At 35.1% G+C, this 15,727-nt stretch overlaps 1 protein-coding gene across 10 annotated transcripts in view; it reads right to left on the minus strand.

Annotated features, from left to right (window-relative positions):
• LOC149085148 (silk gland factor 1-like) overlaps positions 1-15,727 on the minus strand; it is a 171,448-nt gene that overhangs the window by 38,699 nt on the left and 117,022 nt on the right. The window contains exon 2 of one of the 10 annotated variants that reach the window (XR_016192809.1): positions 6,249-6,920. The exons of the other annotated variants lie outside the window; for them this stretch is intronic. The gene's annotated coding sequence lies outside the window, so the exon portion shown is untranslated. Of the gene's footprint in view, positions 1-6,248; positions 6,921-15,727 lie in introns of those variants that run through there. 10 annotated transcript variants of the gene reach the window in all.

Raw genomic sequence — 15,727 nt, forward strand, 5'->3', positions numbered from 1 at the left:
CTGGAGCGACGTCAGGTTCCGGCAACACTATATTTGGTCTGAGAATATTTACATATTTGTCCGGAGATAATTTGCTCTGGTGGCAGAAGGGTCCTCTGTCAATAGAGACGCACTCATACAGATCGCATGGTGCGCGGAATTTCAGGAGAAACCGAGATATGGAAGGAGGAATACAAACACTTCATGTTAACCCTCGAGTCATCGTCGCCATTAGTTCCTCCTCGGCAAAAAGGTGGACCAAAGAGCTTCAACCATTTGCTCTGGTATTAAACAAACTGTGTCGTCATCGCAGAGGTAAATATTTAACAGCGCGTTAAGCAGTGATGCAATAGAGCCAGGGATGGTGAACTTCTCTGATAAGTATACACGCACACACACACATATATACCTCATTCCTCCCCTTTTTTCAAATAACCCCTTTTTTTATTTCTTCTTTGCCTTTTTTATATTACACACACAGGTATATGTATTTGGTAATTCATCTCTTTCGTAGCACAGATTTCATCTGTTTAACCTTGTAAAAAACCCGACTTACCAAACCTTGAGACCAAAGAATCATGTAAGGATTACATCGGATCACTCAAACGAGCAAGTACTTTTTGTCGGAAGATTTTTATCTCGATATCAAACCGTTATGATTATTCAAATATTTTCACGTTCAGGGAATAAGGACTCCCCATAACATAGATGAGTTAAATAAAACATAACAGGGTGTAGAAAAAATTATTCAAAGCTTCCTTACAGATGAATGATTGGTAAATCTATCCACGGTTGGTCAAATCACAGTTGCAACACCGGCCAACACATTTATCTCTCAATCTAGTTAGCACATACTCGTATATTTTAAACGACCGTGTTATGATATCAAGAAATCATTGAATCCTAACATGATTCAATTATCTTCAACAAATCGTCTCAAACTGCAACAAATTTTGAGTTTAATTGATTCTAAACAAACTCGTTTTAATACTGCAGAGCCCGGTGTGTAAGAATCAGCTAGCTCGATTTTTTATCATATTTTAAAGTTTCCACGGTTCTTTTATCTATATAAAATGTCCTATTTCAATAGGTGCAACGAATAAGAATGTAACTTGAAGGTAATTGTTTTCCAAGGTACCAAACTAAACTTCTAAGGTACCAAATATAACAAAATAAGGTTCTACTACTAAAATAATATTCACTACAATTTCTGAGATAATTTGATGGAACACTAATTTAGAGTAGGTGAGCCTGATTTGCTTATTTAAACTTAGAGTGTCCCACAACCGACTGATGGTTTTCAAAATGGGATGGCAAGAAAACTGTGAGAGAAATTAAAGTTATTCTTTCTTAATATAAATGTACTAAGTCAGGAATTTCATCTGAGCCGTTCGTGTTGTAAGGAGTTGTGTAGTTTTTAAAATAAAAAAAATTAACTTTTTGTATGGACACCCTGTGCCCAGAAACCCAATTAATAAGTTGTTGCCCTGTCAATCCTGGCATGTTTCTAAGTGCAATATTCGCAGACATATCTGAATTTAAAGATCTGAGAGAAAAGTTGGAAAAGACCAACAAAAACTAACGTTCAACGTTTCTTTCGCAAATTTTATATACAACCCCTTGCAACATGAATGGCATAACTGAAATTCCTGACTTTGCAAATTTGTATTCCGCAACAGAGGCGTAGCCAGAAATTTCGTTCGGGGGGGGGGGGTCGACGTCACGCTGGAACGACAAAAAGTACAATAACAACTACAAAAAGATTTGTTTGATTAATTATTATAAGAGTTGTTGGATGTGGTGGCCGCTGACGTCATTGCACAATCTACAACGACGTAAAAACAATTCCCGGACGCGCTCGAATATACCAGGTATGCTTTTGATGTCTGCCGCAAAGACGACAATCCGCATTATGAGATCCTCCGGTGTGTCCACAGGCGTCGCATAAACGAGTGATTTAAGGTGACCTCATAGGAAAAAAGTCAGCGCATTCCTCGTTCATGTAGTCAGCCATCACGGTACTCATTGAAACAGACAACTAACTGCTAAACGTGCTTACTATTGCAATAGCACTAATTTACGTCGTCCGCAGAGCGCGATCCTACCCCAGCGCATGCGTTTCGCGACGCTGCTTACATCAGATATGATGAGCGAACCCACGAACGCGTTCAGTGATCAACTGACATCCACCTTTCGTCTCCTCTGGACTCAGAGCCTGCATGCGTTTTTTGCGATTTTGACCCTCTCAACGTAGTTTGCGACACCATGTTCCATTGCAATTTTTGTTCCTCTTGATGCCCACTAACAACCCTCTGAGTTTTTCGGACCATTAACAAAACACCCTGTATGTCACCGTTTTCTTGCTATCCCCTTTTGAAAACCGTCAGCACCATGTATGTGAATATCATTAATATTAGTTGCATGAAATGTTGTTTTTTTTTTAATAATTTCCATTTCGTTAGAATTAACATTTCAAGTCTGCCAAACGACCATAGACTGTAAAACACTGCTGTACACAGTAATATTGATCATAAATCGGCCCAACAAAAACTCCAGATCATTACACTCCTTTCCGAAGATTACATAGTATAAACATTGGTACAGTCAGTGCACATACGCAGTGCAATGCAATGCGTATACCACAATTTTTTTTGTTTTTGGCCACTCAGTGTAAGAAACAACACGATCAAAGTATAGTATAGCTATTGTTAGATAAACTTCGAGTAACAATATATTCCCAGTCTCTATATACATATAAGAAAAGAACACGAATTTTCAGCCAGAAAGTCAAAGAACATAGGAAATGGTTGAAGTCTAACAACAAGGTGTCGCAAGAATGAACTTTCAAGACCGAGTTTTTTCTATTTCTTGTTCAACCTATTCGCTACCCGAATACGACAGAATCCGAAGGAAGTGTCGTTTCAGGATTTCGATTTAAAAAAAAAAAAAAAAAAAAAAAAAAAAAAAAAATCGAGATAAAATTTGAAACTTCCATCGGAAAAATAAAACTCCAAAAATTCTAAATCAAGTTTCAAAAACCTTTTCTATCATGTATATCCCGGAGAGAGAGTAGGAAAAAAGAGAGTAGAGTATGGAGAAGAAAAAAAATAATAAAATAAATAAATAAATAAATAAGAAAAAGAGCGCAAGAGAAGCAAAGACTTGCTGCTTCTCTTTTCTAAAGCTTGGCATGCTTCTATACTCTAGAAGTCAGCTCTGCCGCGCCCAATCCCACAGTTCGATAGCTTCGAAAGATTTTGTTTCCACTGGATTGTTATACAAGTTTCCGGCGTTCTTTCAACCTTCCTTTTTCTCCAAAGAGATGGTATAGGCGGCAAAAAAATATATAAAGAAAGAATAAGAAACCAGAGTATATGTATGTATGTATGTATATATAAAGGATAGAAGAAGGTGAAGACACTGGATGTAAAGGAAGAGATTTCTCAGGAATATTGAATGCATAATTCATGCGCAACCCGCTCTCCAACCCCCAAGGTTTGAAAGCTGCTCTCGTATCTTTGAACATGTATTCGATTTCTTTCGCTTGCAGGCTCTGGAATTGTAGAAAGAAACTTCTCTCTCTCTCTCTCTCTCTTTCTTACGTGGTGACTTCAATTCCTAAGGCTTTAAGATTTTCTTCTCTATCTGATTCTTTCTTATTCATTTTTTTTATCTTGTCCTCCTCCTCTCTATGTCTGCTTGCAATTGGATAGCTTTACTGGGACCGTGACACGTATCCTTACTGATTTTTTTTTTGCGTCTTTTATCCTATCTTATACACTACATTGCGATGTTTTCTTTTCGTTGAAAAGAAGAACTTGGCATAATGTCACGTTTATGCACATCGTCAAACACCTTCTGTTCATATACCCGGTGAACTTGGTGCTCCAGTGGCACTTCATGCTTACTGTGGGTGGGGTGTATGTGTAATCTTCAAGAATGAATAAGGAAGGGAAAATACTTTGCGAGATTCTCTTAAAATGTTTTCCTCTTGATGAAATGGTAATAGGTTTGGAACAAGCGTGAAATAACATTTCTTCTTAATTTTACGATGAAATATCTTTCCTAAAAATGCTTTAAAAAACTTTTTGTTCAAGTGTAAAATATTTGTATTAGGCTATTCAGAAAAAATATACTTGGTGATGAATATGAAATGGAGTATTTTTGTACAGTAGAATTTTGGAAAAAATAATTTTCAAAGAAAAATCTATTCAACGTTCTCAAAAACTGAAACTAAAAAAGTTTATTTAGAGAAATCAGTTAAGGGTAATATATTAAAGCAGTTGAGATTATTCTTAACTTTTTTATATAATCAAGTAACTCATGAAGTTATATTACTTCATGCCGGCATGTATTAGCATGTATATTATTTTATGAAGTAGGCCTAATACATGCAAGCATTGTATTGCTTCATGAAGTTGTATTACATACTTCATGAGCCAAACTTATCTTGTCCTCCTCCTCTCTATGTCTGCTTGCAGTTGGATAGCTTTACTGGAAAACCGTGACACGTATAATTATTATTTTTTTCTTCTTTTATTTTATCTTATACACTACATTGTGATGTTTTCCTTTCGTTGAAAAGAAGAACTTGGCATAATATCACGTTTATGCACATCGGCAAACACCTTCTGTTCATATACCCGGTGAACTTGGTGTTCCGTAATCTTCAAGAATGAATAAGGAGGGAGATATTTTGCGAGACTCCCTTAAGAGTTTTTCTCTTGATGAAATCATAATAGGTTTGAAACAAGCTGGAAAAATAACATTTCTTTTTAATTTCACGATAAAATAACTTTCCTAAAACGTTTTTAAAAACGTCTTTTTTAAGCGTAAAAAATGTGCTTGCTGATGAATATGAAATGAAATATTTTTGTGCAGTAGGTTTTGGAAAAGCAAAACTCTATTCAACGATCTCAAAAACGTCGGTCAATATAGAATGAAATGAAACCGAAACTGAAAAGTTTGTTTAGAGAAATCGATTGAGGGTAAGATTAAAATGATTGAGATTGTTCCTAACTTTTTTATATAATCAAGAAACTCATGAAGTTGTATCACTATCTCCCAAATATATGAGTGTCAATAGAAATTTTTCTTTGTAAAACTACAAAAAGTTAATACTAACTACCTTTACTAACCCTTTGCATACGGAACTAACTTCCCAATCAATTTTTTTATATAATGTTTGTATCATTGGATAGCTATTAGACTAGCGAAAAAGGCAAAATCAATTTTACAGTTTGATTGCTAAAAAGTTTAATGTTGAGAACTTTAAGTTCTGTGAAAATTAAAAATAAAAGATGAGACAGAAATTAGTAAGGTTAGTGATTGAATAGCAAAATTACGATGGGAGAAAATTGGAAAAAATGATGAAAAAATAGTTGTGCCTGAGAATTTTAAATCAGCCAGAAGTTGTTAGTTTCTGTTTACATGAGTGCCAGTCTGTTTCAAAAAATAGCAATCCCAAGAGAAAACAGAAGCCTGTGTAGCAAACGGAACAAAAATTAATTAGCATTTCTGCCTGATTAGTAGAAATTCATTATGCATATATCATTGATTGACATATCAGTTACTATTGTCGTATGTAAGTGATATAAAATTTTTAATGAAATGATACTTTACCTATTCCTAAATAAAGTGTTTTAAGAAATAAATTCGCACACACAACTATTATAGAGGGACGCAAACTTGTTTTTGCACTAAGCTGCAAAGTACCTAAGCTCAGTCATACTTGAATTGTAGTTCAATATACGTTTATAGACAATGCATCTAGAATTTCTTATTTAGTTTTTGAATCGCTATTGGAACTTTTTTGTCGTTCTACACTACGTAGATGAGAAAGAAATATTCATTTTACATATTAATGAGCATCAAGTAGCCCTACCATTTGTAAATAAAATGTAAAGATAATTATTTCCATGAGATTTGTGCTAACAGCCATCAAAGCTCTAGCAGGGTAGCCTACGTAATTGGTTTCTCCGGGAATCGATATAGGAAATGAAAAGTAAATACTTGAATCAAAACAAACAAAAGTTTACAGCAAAATCCAAAATTGTAAAATGATTTAACCTTTATCTACTGACGAGGTAGGCTACTTTAAAGTACCAGGTTAAATAATAATTTGTTATGCATGCTAACAAATTGTTTGAGAAAAACTATTATTTTTTTTTTCTCTTTAATTAGAACGTGAACGACCCACCAAATAATTTGTGTAATAATTATTTATTTAGGTCGTACGGAAATGATTGATACAAATGCAGTCACCGGGTGGAAAATAGTTTATTCACAAAAACTGAATATTTAATTAATTAGACAAATTCCCCATTCAAGTCTATGCGCTTCTTCCGTTTGGCTGAGAGTTTCCGAATAGCTGTGGCGAACCATTCCGTGGGTGTATTGGTGCACCATCTACGGACAATAGCCTGCAATTCCTCGTCACGTTGCAGTCGTTGACCTCGCGCGAATTTTTGCGAGCATTCGACTGCAATGTGCTTCGAGTAAGTTCTGTTTCGTTCTGCAGCTCATCAAATGTTATGCGTAATGTTAACCAGTGGAACACAGTTCGCTTTGTCTCTGCACACCGACACCATATGATGATTTTGATACCATCCCTAATGAAACTCCTCTTCCCATAAAAACCATGCTGTCCATCGCTGGCCGTGATAATCACCTTCTATCTTCGCTGGCTATGCTTGCAATGATGGCGGCAGGAAGAATGATCGCTCTCCTTATAGTCGTTGTTCACCAGCTGGTAGCGCCATTTGTGCATTCTGCTGCATAGTTCACAATCCCTGGTGTCTATTTTTTCGGTGTTTCACTGCCGTGTGGAGTTTGGTTACGACGCGAGCTGGCTTTCGTCAATCATTTCCGTACGAAACAAGTATTATTATCATTATATTTTCATTTTTCTTTATTATCATTTTCATCTTTTTCTACTTTTCCTAATGCGGTAGATAAAGGGTTAATTGTAATTTGAAACATTACATTATTAAAACTTCAGCGTAGCTTATATAATAACTGCACGAAAAAAATTTAGTGAGGAGTATTGATAAACTACAGGGTGATTCCAAATTTTTGGCACAAACTTTCTGTTTTATCACTCCTTGAAGTTAGTACCAAGAGTTTTGAGTCACCTTATACAAGACCCAGGCAAGAGGAACTACTTAAAGTTGAAATGTAATATGAACACATAGAAATCTGATGTGGAATTGCATTGCTGTATCATATATCGACGCAGTATAATTATTACCTATAAATGTTTTTAAATAAAGTTAATAAATGTCTGTCATTTAATAATTGTATAATCAATGAATGCAAATGTTCCTCTTGCCCAAGTCTTCCCTATAGGCCTACTGTATACATTGAGTGTAGCCACTTCATTACGAACACCTGAAAATTTCCAGTAAACTAATTATGACGTTATCCTATTACCCCTAGACGGCTAGGCTAGTACAAAAAAGCTTAGCTCAGGATTGTTGTCTCCGACAGTTGTAGGACTATGGGGGAATTGATTGTGAAGATATGGGGAAAAAAACGTGATTTGAGAGAGAGAGAGAGATGGATTTTGAACATGGAATGATTGTAGGAGCTTGGAGTCATGGATTAGTGAAACCACCGCATTTGTGAAATGTTCAAAGCAGCTGTAGTTAACGTGTTTAAAGACTGGACTGTTAGGCAAAAAACTTGGCCTCAACGTGCAACTTGTGATTGTTATCGACTGGTGAATGCTCGGACGGAACGGAGAGACTCTAGAATTGAAAAAGAGACAATAGAACGGTAACAATGCGACAAATTGAAGCAGATATTAATCAAAGATCGCCTCAAAGGTACTTTGAATGGCCAGAATCAACGCTGTATTAAAAAAAGAGGGGGCAACGAAATAGATGAGGTTGCCATAACAAAGTGGCCACTCAGTGTATGGAGAAATGAAATGTGGTCAATAAAAACACACTGCACAAACAGAAAATTTCACGCGGCTGAAAATCAATACTATCCGAAATTTTTTTGCATTAATTACTATCAGGAGGCGAGTTTGCATGAAAGCTAGGGATTAAAAAAAATAAATAAAATAAGCGGAAAATCCTTTTGTTGTTGTTGTTTCTCTGTAGGTAGGGTTAGAAGTCAAGCGAAAAAAACAAGAAGAAAACAGTGTTGCCGGACCAATCAGTGTGCACCATGAGGACATAAGACGATGTCTACGTTCCACCAATCAGGAAATGTGATCGTCCCCTGCAAAATCGACCGGTGCCGTTGGTTGAAAAGGGTTTTCCATCTGTTGGAGGAGAGGCGATGGTCAGGTGGTTTGGGAGCAATGCGTACAAAAAAAAAACTGTCTTCCTCTGTCAACAAGGTTGGCGCTAATATTGAGGCGGGTTTTAGGCAGTAGGGCTAAGTAAGAGTAAGTAGAGGGAGTAGAGACCGAATGAGAGAAGGAAAAAGAGAGGGTTTTGTAGAATATATGGGGGAACATGCACGCAAGAGACGACAAAAAAAATATCCAATAAGATGGACAAAAGAAGATCAAACTACCTGCTGGAGTGAATAGATTGACTGACCTGAAGACGAATAGTTTGCGAAAACGGCAGGGTCGCTCAACCTTTCGAAGCTACATAAGTGATTTGATGAGCTTATTTTCGAATGGGAACATTTTCACAATTAACTAAATTTACAGTTGATATAAAAACCTTTTAATCTTCTTTAATGGACTGCTTTACAAAAGTGGGATAACACTTTTAGCCCAACAAGTAGCATACGAGAGGGGTATAAAAATATTTGAATATAGTCCGAGCTGCTTAATGTTATCGCATCGGGATTCGGGGTTTCTGATAACAATAACCGAATGATAACTATTTTCGAAAAATGTCCCGTTTGCAAGTATGGTGACGATAAATCCCATTTGGTTGAACGGGACGTATGGTGAATGGGTATTGGGAAAACGGGACGAATGTTTTTCTTTCCCACATGATTAGTTGCTTCTCGTTCTACATATATATATTTTTTATTCTATTCTAAAACGGGTCATTTTTTTCCATTTAAACGAAAAATTAGCCATTGTGAGGCGTTAAAATGAACACCTGTTTAATGTATACTATGTAGGCCTATATATCAAAAATTTCGATGTATATATATTTTTAATGTACATAATATGTGTTACAGAGATCAATTGAGAAAGTCTCTCGGAAAAATAAATTTGAATCTGGTTAACTGAAACAAACTGTACAAGAAGTGAAGGAAAGTTTTTTTTTTGTCGTACATTTGCCTTGACTTTAGGAAGTCCATCGCAAAAGCAGCTCCACACGTATATGGATCACAGCGAATTCTATGGACCGATTACGACATTAAGTATGGAAATGTTTGCCAGGAAGGGAGGGGGAGAGAACACCTTCTAGCCTACATAATCTTGCAGCCTGGTGACGATAACTTGCAGGAAAATAATTAAGTTTAGTTAAACTTTAGCTTCAGAATGCGCAAAAAAAAGTTTTTTAATGAAAAAAAATTGATAGTATTATATATATCCGAAGTCCCGATAACTATAAACGAATTTTTCCGCATGTTATTGTATAGTTCCGCTCCTTGCAAAAGTGATAACAATATGTTAATTATAAATGTTTCTTGATCAACATTCAAGGGAGTTGTCTACATTTAAGTTTTGGAAATGTTTCCGTTTTGAAAAAAATTGGTTGAAATGTTTCTTTTTGATTAAAATTGGAGCTGGTTAAGTCTGAGAAATTGGAAAATTTTCCACGCCACCTGCTGATTCAATAAGATTTTACCTAGCCAAGGAAGGTGCCCAGGCATTTTTAGTGCCTTTTTGCCTGCCTATTTCGACCGTTTTTAGTGCCTAAACTTCCGGGCTCTAAACATAAGAAACACGATCATTCTACAGTGAAACTTCCCATAATGGACACTCCTGTTAGTGGACATCTCCACCATGGACACTATTGAATTGCATCGACGGAGCTCAATGTATTTTACTATCCATTAACAGACACTCCTAGCCAGCGGGCGAAGTTTTAGGTCCCATGGGTGTCCGTTATCGTGAGCTTCTACTGCAGAATGTGACTTTGAAAGAGCTTCTGAAAAATGTGCCGTTTTTGAAGAAAAAAAAAAACCCCTTAACGCTAATAGAACAACCGCTTTGTTATGTTTTTCTCAACTTTATGTTTTTGGCTACTCTTTTTAATGAAAAATACCGAAGTGAATGAACAAGTTGGATATGTTCTCTTTTGGTAGAAACGACCAATTTTACATTGTGATTTGGACTAAAAATATTCCCATTCGAATAAACCTTGTTGCATAACTCGACATCCAAAATATTCAGAAACCGTTGGAAAGTGCATTTCGAGAAAAAGTGGAGATGTGTGTGTTCCCTTTTGAAAATAAGCTCCTCATTTAGTAACTGGTCAAGGGCAATAATGACATCAACTACGAAAGTTTGAAATTTTTCATCACAATATATGAAAGATTTTAAACTGAAATTGAGATGTTTTTCCTCGAGACAAAATCGTTATACTTCGATATACAGTAAGTTTCATCCATGTCCACAGCGATCACAGTATACAATACAATAGAATATAAAATAATATTCAATCAAAACCCTATAATTGATCAATTTAACTAAAGTCGGCAAAACGAAAAAATAACAGGTATGTCCCGTAATAAGGACCACAAGTGTGGTCCGTCAAATTCTTTAAGACATTTTACTGGTACATACTTGTTTTCAGAAACGGTGAGGAACACTGGTTTAGTAGATAAATTTTCACACTTATAAAAGAACCACTTTAAAGCATAAATAGGCACACAAATCAATACCGCCAGCTCTCCGCGACGCACACTTTGAGAAACACTGTTCTATGGTCTTTAATATTCAATCACAACTCCATTATATTACGCACGTTCAATATATGATTCACCCATAAAATATTTTGTTGGAAACTGACCGATCTGTCCCGAAAAGTTTAACAACAAAAAAAGTTTAATAACAAAACGTACAGTAACATTCGGATAAGTTTGTGTGTGGTATTTCAAAATTTCAGCTTGAATGAAAATAAGGACATCATATTGAACATTTATTATGTGTTGACAACCGTAATTTATTAATTTTGCATTGCTTTCAAACATAATGAAACACTAGGGGCTAATTTTCTAATTTTTTCCTTTACTAACACACACACAACATCCCATTAATACAAAAACGTTCACTTCAATTTTCAAAATTTCTGATCAATTGTTCATGTTTCAGACTATTTTAAAATCGAAACTTTTACTTATATTCACCCTATACAGGGTATGAAGTATGTCACACACACACACACACACACACACACATCCTTATACACACTTTATTTTTAGGGTTATGCCATTTATTCTTCTACGGGCCGTATATGTGCTGAGATACAAAATTTGATAAAATTTAATTATTTCATACGGTTTCGCCCGTTCTCTAACTTCCAATTTGAAAGTCTTTTCTCTTTTGATCCGAAAGAAGAAAAAAATTCCATGTTTTTGGGAGTAATATTATATAAGATATTTGAGATCCAAAATCGCTGAAAATGAGGGGAAGAAAAGCATTTATTAAGGGACAAATTCAAGAGACGTGAATGTTGTCTCATTGTTTTGCAATTGCAGTTCATTAAAATGTTTTCCAAGTTCCGAGATATCTCCTTAACTTTTAATCAGCAATATCTCAGTGAATATTCCACTTCTAAACATGCAATTTCTTTTTGTAGGGCTTGGTGTTTTCCAGAGCAACAACTACAGTATTTAATTAAAAATTAAAGGGGTAGGGGGGGGGGGTTTGAAGAAAAATTGTAGTTTGTATTTCAGTAACATATACGGCCGCTACTAAAATGAATGACATATCTGAAATAGACATGTTATTTGGATAATTTTACTAACTGAAGGCATGGGCGGAGATGCGGGGGGGGGGGGAGCCCAGCAATATAATGACCGTGCCCCCCCCCCAGACTTCCGGGTCTATCTCCGCCTATGACTGAAGGTATGATTCAGTCACCTTCGGTTGAAAAGATAAAAGATGTGTAAGGTTATCACTTTATATAAACACACCCTATATATAGTATAGTAAAAGTCCAATATAACGAGTACGGCTTATAACGAGAATCCCGCTATAATAACGAGTGATTTGAAAATGATTCTCAAATAGCTAATGTTAAAGATACAAAAAAAAAAAAAAAAAAAAAAAGGTCGGTTTCTTCTTCGCTCTCTTTAAGAAACAAACACGATGACTCTTATGACACATGCTCACACACACACCAATTGTTGATTTGCCAACATAGTATTATAGATATTTATTATAGTATAATTTATAAGTTATGAAAGTTATCTTCATTCACCATTATAAGTAAAGATTACAAATTCGAATAAGCTTCGTTGAAAAAAATGGTACAATTGTGTAAAGCCGGAACGGACAAATATACAAAAGTCTTCGTAAAATACGGCACGCATGGCCACGCATCTCATACTGTAAGTTAGAGGTCCGTCGAATCATCTCATATATTTTACTGATCTTCAGTTTCAGAACGCTTCAGTTAAAAACGCTGAGAAACGCTGTCTTAGAGAATCAACAGCTGCGAGACCAAAAACCAATTTTGTGACTAGAGAACCATTCGTTAATATAGAACGAAGTGATTTAAAAAAGATTTTTTAATGCAGATAAAGCAGCAATTTTACAATATTACAACCTGACCGAGCAAAAATTGGAAATTCATTTATAACGAAAAGTCCGTTATAACGCCATTTTTTCTCGTGGTTGTGAATTGTCGTTTTAACGAACGTTTACTGCATATAGGTTTATTTTCCTGAATCATACTATAAAAAAATCCGTCCAGATACTTGCACATATGAAGAAAAAAAAATCAGTATTTTCTTTGGTACTGTTATACCATGAATTTATTTTATTTTACGTTATTGTTGACTAGACCAGAAAGAAGGTCTATTTCGAATTCGTAGCAGGAATTGTATCGGCGGGGAAAAAAAATATGTTCTCTAGAAGTTTATATCTAAACTCTCTCTCTCTCTCTCTCTCTCTCTCTCTATGTAATGTTGTCTATGGCAACCGGAATAGACTTGGGCCGAAATACGAAAAAAAGAAGACAAAAATGAGTAGGTGGGAAATGAGTCGAGAGAGAGAAGCTACATTCCTCTCTTTTTACTGATATTCAGGCTGAGAATTCTTTTTCTTACGTTTTTTTTTTTACCACCGCTTTCTTGCCTCGCAACATTCTTTATTAGATTTAGAACCTAGAGAGAGAGAGGGAGAATCCCCCGTTTTTTCCTTTTTTATATTTTTCTGGTGCTTCATTCCGCAATTTCTACTCAAAAGGGTGCGAAGCTGGTGAAAATAGTGATTCCTTTAGCTCAAGATCTTCGCTATGAGAGAAATATACAATAAGAAAAGAAGAGAGAGAGAGAGAGAGAGAGCACCATCATCGAATTTCACCCTCTTTTTTCTCCTCCCTTGTTTCACCATAGACTGGAAATACCATGAAATTCTAGAAAAAAAAAAAGACTATCTCCATCCCTTCTTGTCCGCTTTGCTTCGGATACATATGATTTATTTCAAGGATTTGCTTGAATAATAAAATATATTTTTATTCACAGAGAAAACAAGATTATGCCTCTGAAATGTGTATGTTTTTTGCTGTGAAAAGAATGGTGTTGTACCCATTATATATGCTGATAGAATAATTGATATTTTACCGATTTAATTGGATTAGCGTTTCTCAACCTTTCTGAATGTAAGGACCAATAAAATGTCTGAACACTTTTCCGGGACATTCCAGTAACTTTGGGGTTGTTCTTTCTTTTTAACATACGGCCCGTTTTTTCGAAATTGCTTTTATTTAAATTTACGAATTTATTAAAATCGTGAATGAATAGCATTCTAAAAAAAACAAAAAAAACACACACAGTATGTAAATTATATTACGAAAATTATGGAAAAATATATAGATATTCATTTCAGATATTTAACAGGTTCAACGTTTTCTCCGCAGTTTTCTAGCATTTTTATTAAAAATTAGTGATTGTGCCTTTTTCCAGCAACATTTTTTATGACAATTGGTTATGTCCCCTATTTTACCCTATCTAAAATCCTAGTTTACCGTATTTTTCTCAATGAAATATGGTCATCCGATTATTTGAATATTTTTTTCGTGAAATAAATTATGTTTACTGTGATTTGTAGCAGCTCTACATTTCCCCACTCTTCAGCGATTTTAAAATAATTAGAAAATTCCGTTTAAGAGGCAATACATTGCATTTTTTGGTAAAATTTAGAGATATCCCGCATTTACGATCACAATTTCCCGCATTTTCTTTTATGATGTATAGTGAACCTAAATATGAAGATATATTTTTAATTTAACCCATATGGATATTACTAATATTAATTACAATGGTTGAATAATTTTTCATTCAGTGAGAATTAAATTATCGGGTCTGTGTGTGGACCACTCATACCATCGTCGAGGACTACCTCTGGTACGTAGACCATAATTTAAGAAACGCTGAATTATAGATTATTTGATTTGGTAAAATCATATCGATAGAACATATTTTTTTAATTTTACCGTCTTCGATTGAATTCACATTATGTGTTAGTATACAGAGTGATTCTAAATTCATAGAACAAATTTTAATAGGTGATATAAGACTTCTAAACAAGCATTTTTTGTCACATAATGTGTGGTCGAATCACAATTTGGATTGACAGAGGCGGTAGAGGGTGTTTTTATAGAATGCACAACCGCATTTCACCAAAAGCAATATCATATTTTTCTGACGAATTTGCTGCAATAAGTGTAATCAATGATTCGAAGGTGCGGGATATTTTAATATTGTAGGCCTTCTCATGATGCAACCTGGGTAACGCAAATTCCACCACAAGTCATTATACCGCTTGATCATTGTTTGGCGCAGCATAACCTTGATGGTCCTTGCGCCAATAAAAAAATACTCCAATCCATTCCGGAGGTTCATATGCACCCTCGATTAGCTGATAGCACATATCGCAGCAAATCCGTTGGAAAAATATATTTGTTTTTTGTGAAGAACACCCTTCTTCTTCTTCTTTTGTTTTTTGTTAAAAACACCCTCCACCGCCTTTGCTATTGCGATTCAACAGCACATTCTATGATCAAAATTGCTTGTTTATATGTTTTATATCACCTCGTAAACTTTGTCCAATGAATATAGAATCACCCTGTATTTGTTTAAAATGAAACTTGGCCAATACTATAATTTTGTGTTACGTTGTCACCTGAGAATTTAATATTAGACAATATAATTCGGTTTATTAATATCTAAGAAAAAAGTAACATTCAGTTCAAAGGTCTTAAACTCAAACGCAGCTGAGGGTTGGCAACTCATGCTTATATCAGATGCGCGTTCTGTTATACTGCATACTCTGTTACTTATATTCTAGGCTTATGTTGTATTCTTTGGAGAAAGGCTTGCAGGACAGCTCTAACATAGGTCCCTTTTGTTGCCGGATCTTTACATAATACACAGAGTCGGTATCATTTAAACTTTAAATTTGTGTTTGAAATTAAAAAATATAAATAATACGTAAGTCCAATTATGTTACAAGCCACGGACAGGATTAAAAGTTTTCATTGACCACCGGTTTGAGATCTCTGTTCTAGTTTCGTAAGATTTCTATTAATATGGAATTTGTCAAATACGTTGAACATATTTTTAATTCTAATCTCATCCAACTTTTATTACT

This window comes from Pholcus phalangioides, unplaced genomic scaffold (genome assembly GCF_987345545.1).
Source record: "Pholcus phalangioides strain wild (caught in Gottingen) unplaced genomic scaffold, Ppha-v1.0 ptg000007l_1, whole genome shotgun sequence".
NCBI classification, from domain to species: Eukaryota; Metazoa; Arthropoda; class Arachnida; order Araneae; family Pholcidae; genus Pholcus; species Pholcus phalangioides.